Here is an 8,945-nt window from a genome sequence, read left to right on the forward strand (position 1 = left end):
GTTAGTAGGTACAGAATTAGCCTACAACGTCCAATTTAACTAATCACTTGAGCATTTCAACTCAAGTGCCTCCTCTTAATCAACCCCGTGTCAAGTGGAGAATCTACTCCATTGACATGGAATTAATAATCATAAAAATATAAGAAGACATAATTGAATAAACTAAAATAGAGAGAATTAAAATTAATTAAAAATAAAAATAACTCTATATATTAATAAACTCAAAATGTAACATACTTAATTGAATAGGGTCAATAATCAACTGAAAAGAGTAAAGGATAAAGGAACAAACTAAAGTAATGTCTTCACGGAGATAATGGCTCTTCAACATCCACAATCCCAAAACAAAAGCATAAACTATCAATGTAACACTAATCTAGATTCAGATCTAAAACTAAAGTAATCCTAATGTGATGAAATCTCTACACGTTCCCTTGCTTTATTTTGTGTTTCTAGGCCGAAAATTAGGTTAAAACATGGCCCAAAATCGCCCCTAGCATATTTTGTAATTTCTACAGATCGCGTAGGTCACGCGTACACGTCGTCCACGCATTCGCATCATTCGTGCAGATTCCAATCCACGCGTTTGTGTCAGGCACGTGTTCGCTGATGTGTGGAAAACGATCCAACACAAAACTCACCGGCAAGTGTACCGGGTCGCATCAAGTAATAATAACTCACGTGAGTGAGGTCGATCCTACAGGGATTGAAGGATTGAGAAATTTTAGTTTAGTGGTTGATTTAGTCAAGCAAATAAGAGTTAATTTGAGTGATTTGTAATTGACAGAAGCTAAATTGCATGAATTGTAAAGGGGGAGGGATAATTGACAAGAATTTAAAGTGCAGACAAATTAAAAGAACTGAATCTTAAAGTGCAAGTAATGTAAATTGCAGAAACTTAAATTGCAAGAAATGTAAATAACTGAAACTTCTTATGGATACCCTATAAAATTGTTTTCTTTCTTTCGAGCTTGATATTCCTTAGGATAACTTGAGCTCATTTCGACATCACATGCAATTCTTAGACGCAACCATTGATATGTTAAGTCCTTAGGACATGAATTTTGAACACGAAGGATGAGACTTGTGAGCGTGTGGCATCACGAGGAGTTGTGGAGCTTTGCTTTTGCAAATGAAGTTACCTGTAACTAAATTGACACACAAGGATACCCTGTTGATATGAACATCAATTTGTGGAAAAACTTGAAAGAAAGATTACCTACAACGCTAGTGTTTGCACTACTTAAACCCCATGGACCATCAAAAATCTATTGGTACGTTTCATAGGAAAATTTTAGAGTGCATTCTGATGTAACATCAGGATGTAATGGTTTGCACATCGCGACAATTGAGGCCGTACAAAGTGAATTCTTTGACTCACGATCTGGAGCCTGCTGCGTTTGTGCTTGTATCAAAGATGTGGAGCAAGGAGGAACTACCCCCATGGAGATGGATGTAATTACCAAGGGACTATGAATTTGAGTTAAGTTATCACTAGGGATTTTTGCACTTGACTTTGGTTTTTACTGGTAGATTATATGGTGGTTAAAATAACATTTGGTACTTGGTGAATTATAGAGTGCAGAGGTAAGTAGAGAAGGAGAAAAATAAGCGAGAATAAATTTAGGCTTGAATTTTTGGCTGAGTTTAACATTCGATTTTAGTTATGATAAGTAAAAATTTATTAGTTGTTTAGTATGCCTAAGGGAGGTTGAGTTGTATTCATTGATGAAATTGTGAGTGAATTGGATAATTAGATGCGAAATAAACGGTATGGTGATATTGTGGACCTTGGAATTTTGTCGAATAAGTAAAGAAAATGGAGAATAGAATATTTTAGGTGTTGGAATGATTATGTGTGATTGAGTGGATAGTATTGAAATGGTGGTTAGTATAATAACTATTGTTAGGCTTTGAAAAGTTGAATGGTTGGAAATTAATGGATATTGTACTTGGAGCTGTGGAAAATTGTTAAGATTAGAATTAGGCATAGAGATTGATAAACCCCATTTTTAGGGTTTATCTAGTGCTTAATTTAGTATATTTTATCCATTATTCTCACACTTATGCATATAAATTGCCTGTTTTACATTTTCCTTCCCAATTCTGTGCTTTGATTGAAAACATGCTTCTTTGGCCTTAAAATTGCTAATTATTAATCCTCTCTTATTACCATTCGATGCCATGATATGTTTCTTAAGTCATTTCAGGGTTTATAGGGTAGGAATGGCTTAGAGGATGGAAAGGAAGCATGCAAAAGTGGAAGGAATACAAGAAATTGAAGGAATTGTTAAGCTGTCAACCCTAACCTCTTCGCACTAAATCGACCATAACTTGAGTTACATGGTTCCGAATAGGGCGGTTTCAGTTGCGTTGGAAAGCTAACATCCGGGGCTTCGAAATGATATGCAATTTGCCATAGTTGCCATGCTGTTAAGCAATGTGAACGCGTGGCGCACGCGTACACGTGACCTTGCGAAAGTTCATCGACGCGTACGCGTGGGCGACGCGTACGCGTGACAGAGCCACGTGATGTACATATCATAAAATGCTAGGGGCGATTTCTAGGCTGTTTTTGGCCCAGTTCCAATCCCGAAAACACAGATTAGAGGCTGCAAAGTGGAGGAATCAGGGATACAACTTTCATTCACATAATTTTAGGTTTTAGATGTAGTTTTCTAGAGAGAGAGGCTCTCTCCTCTCTCTAGGTTTTAGGGCTTTTAGCTTTAATTCTTCTTAATTTCAGATTTCCATCTTAGTTTGATTTAGTTTCTCTTCTACTTTTATTTGTCTTAGCATTCTAATTTATCTATTTTCCTTATTGATTATTTTATGTTGCCACTTTAGTTTATGAATTCTCATGTTAGATTTGATTTTCCATTTAATGGAATTTGAGGTATTTCATGTTTATTACTTCTTTTATCATTTGTTGTTATTGATTCCTTGCAATTGGTTGCTTAGGTTTTATTGTCTTTTATTAATTTCTATGTTTTTATGTTATGCCTTCCAAGTGTTTGACAAAATGCTTGGTTAGATTTTAGAGTAGATTTCTCTCCTCTTGGCTTTGGTTGACTAATTGGAGACTCTTGAGTCATCAAACTCTTTTGTTCATTGATAATTGAAAGTTGCTAGTTGATTTGGATCCCTCTAAAGCTAGTCTTTCCTTAGGCTTTGACTAGGACTTGAGGAATCAAATTGATTCATCCACTTGACTTTCCTTCATAGTTAGAGGTTAACTAAGTGGGAGCAATGGATAATTGATGTCACAATTGATAAGGATAGCTAGGATAGGACTTCTGATTATCATACCTTGCCAAGAGCTTTCTTAGTTATTAGTTAACTTTCTTGTCATTTACTTTCCTTGTTCAACCTTTACAAAAACCCAAAAAGATACAATCTCATAACCAATTATAAGTAACACACCTCCCTGCAATTCCTTGAGAGACGACCCGAGGTTTAAATACTTCGGTTTAATTTTATTGGATTTATTTTAGTGACAACCAAATTTTTATATGAAAGGATTATTGTTGGTTTAGAAACTATACTTGCAATGGGATTTCATTTGTGAAATTATAAACCACACAAAAATCCGTTCATCAGAGACCCTATAAGGCCCTAAGTATGACTTAGTCTTAGGATGAGTGTAAATCTTATTTGGGTCAAGTTGAGGAAGTTCAGAAGTAAGCCTAGGTTTTGTAATCCGATGAATGATGTATGACTTGATTGAATATTTGGATTAGTTAGTTAATTAGTGACTAAATATCAGAGTGGCGCAGTAGAAGCTTGCGGAATGCAATAGCACATGATAGTTGTGAGTAGAGGTCGTAGGACGATGACTATGCGTATCTTAGGCTTGAATACTTGAAGAGTTTAGTGGGTTAATGTCAGTAAAGGTTTCTAAGAACTAAGTTTAATTGTGGTTGTAAGGTTAGAATGATTTAGGATAGGTTGTGGAGATGAGGGTAGAAGACTAATTTAGTAGAATCTAGTTACTTTTAGGGATGTTTTCATTAGTTTTTATGTTAAATTCACATTTCTGGACTTTACTATGAGTTTGTGTGTTTTTCGGTGATTTCAGGTATTTTCTGGCTGAAATTGAGGGACTTGAGCAAAAATCAGATTCAGAGGTTGAAGAAGGACTGCTGATGCTGTTGGATTCTGACCTCCCTGCACGCAAAATGGATTTTCTGGAGCTACAGAACTCGAAATGGCGTGATTTCAATTGCGTTGGAATGTAGACATCCAGGGATTTCCAGCAATATATAATAGTCAATACTTTTCCCACGTTTAGAAGACGCAAACTGGCGTTCAACGCCAGCTTTCTGCCCAATTCTAGCGTCCAGCGCCAGAAACAAGTTGCGAAGTGGAGTTCAACGCCAAAAATGGCACAAAAGCTGGCGTTCAACTCCAAGAATGACCTCTCCACGTGTAGACTTCAAGCTCAGCCCAAGCACACACCAAGTGGGCCCCAGAAGTGGATTTATGCATCAATTACTTACTTCTGTAAACCCTAGTGACTAGTTTATTATAAATAGAACTTTTTATCATTGTATTCGTAGTCTTGGTTACTCCGGTTCCCCTCTGGGGCCGAGACCAATGAACTCCATTATCACTTATGTATTTTCAACGGTAGAGTTTTTGCACTCCATAGATTAAGGTGTGGAGCTCTGTTGTTCCTCAAAGATCAATGCAAAGTACTACTGTTTTCTATTCAATTCATCTTATTTCGCTTCTAAGATATTCATTCGCACTTCAACCTAAATGTGATGAACGTGACAATCATCATCATTTCCTATGAACGCGTGCCTGACAACCACTTCCGTTCTACATTAGATTGAATGAGTATCTCTTAGATCTCTTAATTAGAATCTTCGTGGTATAAGCTAGATTGATGACGGCATTCATGAGAGTCCGGAAAGTCTAAACCTTGTCCGTGGTATTCCGAGTAGGACTCTGGGATTGAATGACTGTGACGAACTCCAAACTCGCGAGTGCTGGGCGTAGTAACAGAAGCAAAAGGATAGTAAACTCTATTCCAGTATGATCGAGAACCTCCAAGATGATTAGCCATGCAGTGACAGCGCATCGGACCATTTTCACAGAGAGGAATAGGATGCAACCAACGACAAGGGTGATGCCTCCAGATGATTAGCCATGCTGTGATAGAGCATTTGGACCATTTTCCCGAGAGGATTGAAAGTAGCCATTGGCACCGGTGACATCCTTACATAAAGCCAGCCATAGAAAGGAGTAAGACTGATTGGATGAAGACAGCAGGAAAGCAGAGGTTCAGAGGAACGAAAGCATCTCTATGCGCTTATCTGAAATTCTCACCAATGATTTACATAAGTATTTCTATCCTTCTTTTATTACTAAAATTCGAAAACTACATAACTATTTTATATCCGCCTGACTGAGATTTACAAGGTGACCATAGCTTGCTTCATACCAACAATCTCCGTGGGATTCGACCCTTACTCACGTAAGGTATTACTTGGACGACCCAGTGCACTTGCTGGTTAGTTATGCGAAGTTGTGAAGATATGTTTAGACCATGGTTCTGTGCATCCGTTTTTGGTGCCATCACCAGGGAATCAATTTCGAATAATAATTCACAACCTGAGTAACAATTTCGCATACCAAGTTTTTGGTGCCGTTGCCGGAGATTGTTCGAGTTTGGACAACTGACGGTTCATCTTGTTGCTCAGATTAGGTAATTTTCTTTTTGTTTTCTTTTCAAAAATTTTTCAAAAACCTTTCAAAAATTTCTCACCTGTTTTCGAAAAAAAAAAAAATATTTTCAAAAATATATTTTTCTTCAGAATTTTTAAGAATGAATTCTAGTGTTTCATTAAGCATGTTGAAGCCTGGCTGGCTGTAAAGCCATGCCTCATTTCTTTTGGACTCAAGAGAAGAGCTTCTTTATCTTTCTTAGCAAATTGGCTGCTGAATGTAAAGTTCTGCTAAAGCTTGACTGGCTATTAAGCCATGTCTAACCCTCAGATTGGAGCTTTAGACTAACATGGCAAGATTCCTGGAATTCATATTAAAAATTTTGGAATCCTTATTTTTCTTTTTCAAAATGATTTTCGAAAAAAAAATTAAAAGAAAATACAAAAAAATCATAAAATCATAAAAATCAAAAATAATTTTTTTGTGTTTCTTGTTTGAGTCTTGAGTCATGTTATAAGTTTGGTGTCAATTGCATATTCATCTTGCATTTTTCGAAAATTTCATGCATTCATAGTGTTCTTCATGATCTTCAAGTTGTTCTTGGTAAGTCTTCTTGTTTGATCTTTGCATTTGCATGTTTTGTGTCTTTTCTTGTTTTTCATATGCATTCTTGAATTCTTAGTGCCTAAGCATTAAAGATTTCTAAGTTTGGTGTCTTGCATGTTTTTCTTGCATTAAAAATTTTTCAAAAATGTGTTCTTGATGTTCATCATGATCTTCAAAGTGTTTTTGGTGTTCATCTTGACATTCATAGCATTCTTGCATGCATTCATTGTTTTAATCTAAAAATTTTCATGCATCGCATAATTTTCATGTTTTTCTCTCTCATCATTAAAAATTCAAAAAAAAATCAAAAAATATCTTCCCCTTTTTCTCTCATCAAATTCGAAAATTTGAGTTGACTTTTTCAAAAATTTTTAAAATCTAGTTGTTTTTATGAGTCAAATCAAATTTTCAATTCAAAATAAAAAAAAAATCTTATCTTTTTCAAAATCTTTTTCAAAAATCAAATCTTTTTTTTAATTTTTTTTAGTCATTTTCGAAAATTTCAAAAATATTTTTCAAAAATCTTCTTCTTAATTTTACATCATATTTTCGAAATTAACATCATCAATTAATGTTTTGATTCAAAAATTTCAAGTTTGTTACTTACTTGTTAAGAAAGATTCAAACTTTAAGTTCTAAATCATATCTTGTGATTTCTTGTGAATCAAGTCATTAATTGAGATTTTAAAAATCAAATCTTTTTCAAAAACTAATTTCAATCATATCTTTTCAAAAATATCTTCTTATCTTATCTTTTTTCAAAAATTTGATTTTTAAAATATCTTTTCTAACTTCCTAACTTCTTATTTTTTCAAAATTGATTTTCAAATTTGTTTCAACTAACTAACTAACTTTTTGTTTGTTTCTTACCTTTTTCAAAAACTACCTAACTCTCTCTAATTTTCGAAAAAATCTTCCCTCTTTTTCAAAATTTCTTTTTAATTAGACTAATTATTTTATTTTTTATTTGAATTTTTGAAAAACTACTAACCTCTTTCAAAAACTATTTTCGAAAATCACTAACTCTTTTTCAAAAATTATTTTCGAAAATTCTCTCCTCCTCTCATCCCCATCTATATATTTATTCATCTACTAACACTTCTCTTCATCTCACATCTCTGCTCCTATCATCACCTTTGTGTTTGGATTCTTCATTCTTCTTCACCCCTATTCCTTTTCTTCTTCTACTAACAATAAGAAACCTCTTTACTATGACATAGAGGATTCCTCTTCTTTTCTTTTTCTCTTCTCTTTCTTATGAGCAGGGACAAAGAAAAAGGCATTCTTGTTGAAGCTGATCCAGAACCTAAAAGGACTCTGAAGAGAAAACTAAGAGAAGCTAAATTACAACAATCCAGAGACAACCTCATTGAAAATTTCGAACAAGTAAAGGAAATGGTAGCCGAACCCAACAACAATAATGCAAGGAGAATGCTTGGTGACTTTACTGCACCTAATTCCAATTTACATGGAAGGAGCATCTCCATTCCTACCATTGGAGCAAACAACTTTGAGCTGAAACCTCAGCTAGTTTCTCTGATGCAGCAGAACTGCAAGTTTCATGGACTTCCATCTGAAGATCCTTTTCAGTTCTTAACTGAATTCTTGCAGATCTGTGATACTGTTAAGACTAATGGAGTAAATCATGAAGTCTACAGGCTCATGCTTTTCCCTTTTACTGTAAGAGACAGAGCTAGAGTGTGGTTGGACTCTCAACCCAAAGACAGCCTGAACTCTTGGGATAAGCTGGTCATGGCTTTCTTAGCCAAGTTCTTTCCTCCTCAAAATCTGAGCAAGCTTAGAGCGGATGTTCAAACCTTCAGACAGAAAGAAGGTGAATCCCTCTATGAAGCTTGGGAAAGATACAAGCAGCTGACCAAAAAGTGTCCTTCTGACATGCTTTCAGAATGGACCATCCTGGATATATTCTATGATGGTTTATCTGAGCTATCAAAGATGTCATTGGATACTTCTGCAGGTGGATCCATTCACCTAAAGAAAATGCCTGCAGAAGCTCAAGAACTCATTGACATGGTTGCTAATAACCAGTTTATGTACACTTCTGAGAGGAATCCTGTGAGTAATGGGACGCCTATGAAGAAGGGAGTTCTTGAAATTGATACTCTGAATGTCATATTGGCTCAGAATAAAATATTGACTCAGCAAGTTAATATGATTTCTCAGAGTTTGAATGGAATGCAAGCTGTATCCAACAGTACTCAAGAGGCATCTTCTGAGGAAGAAGCTTATGATCCTGAGAACCCTGCAATAGCAGAGTTAAAATACCTGGGTGAACCATATGGAAACACTTACAATCCATCATGGAGAAATCACCCAAATCTCTCATGGAAGGATCAAAAGCCTCAACAAGGCTATAATAATGGTGGAAGAAACAGGTTTAGCAATAGCAAGCCTTTTCCATCATCCACTCAGCAACAGACAGAGAATTCTGAGCAGAATCCATCTAGCTTAGCAAATTTAGTCTCTGATCTATCTAAGGCCACTGTGAGTTTCATGAATGAAACAAGGTCTTCCATTAGAAATTTGGAAGCACAAGTGGGCCAGCTGAGTAAAAGGATCACTAAAATCCCTCCTAGTACTCTCCCAAGCAATACAGAAGAGAATCCAAAAGGAGAGTGCAAGGGCATTGAATTAATTACCATGGC

At 35.6% G+C, this 8,945-nt stretch overlaps 1 non-coding gene across 1 annotated transcript; it reads right to left on the reverse strand.

The window, feature by feature from the left end:
- Positions 1–8,073: 8,073 nt before the first annotated feature.
- On the reverse strand, positions 8,074–8,181 carry LOC112768373 (small nucleolar RNA R71). The gene has a single exon (XR_003185808.1). It is a non-coding gene; the product is annotated as a small nucleolar RNA R71 (small nucleolar RNA).
- Positions 8,182–8,945: the final 764 nt, after the last annotated feature.

The sequence above is a fragment of the Arachis hypogaea genome, chromosome 17, assembly GCF_003086295.3.
Source record: "Arachis hypogaea cultivar Tifrunner chromosome 17, arahy.Tifrunner.gnm2.J5K5, whole genome shotgun sequence".
NCBI lineage: Eukaryota > Viridiplantae > Streptophyta > Magnoliopsida > Fabales > Fabaceae > Arachis > Arachis hypogaea.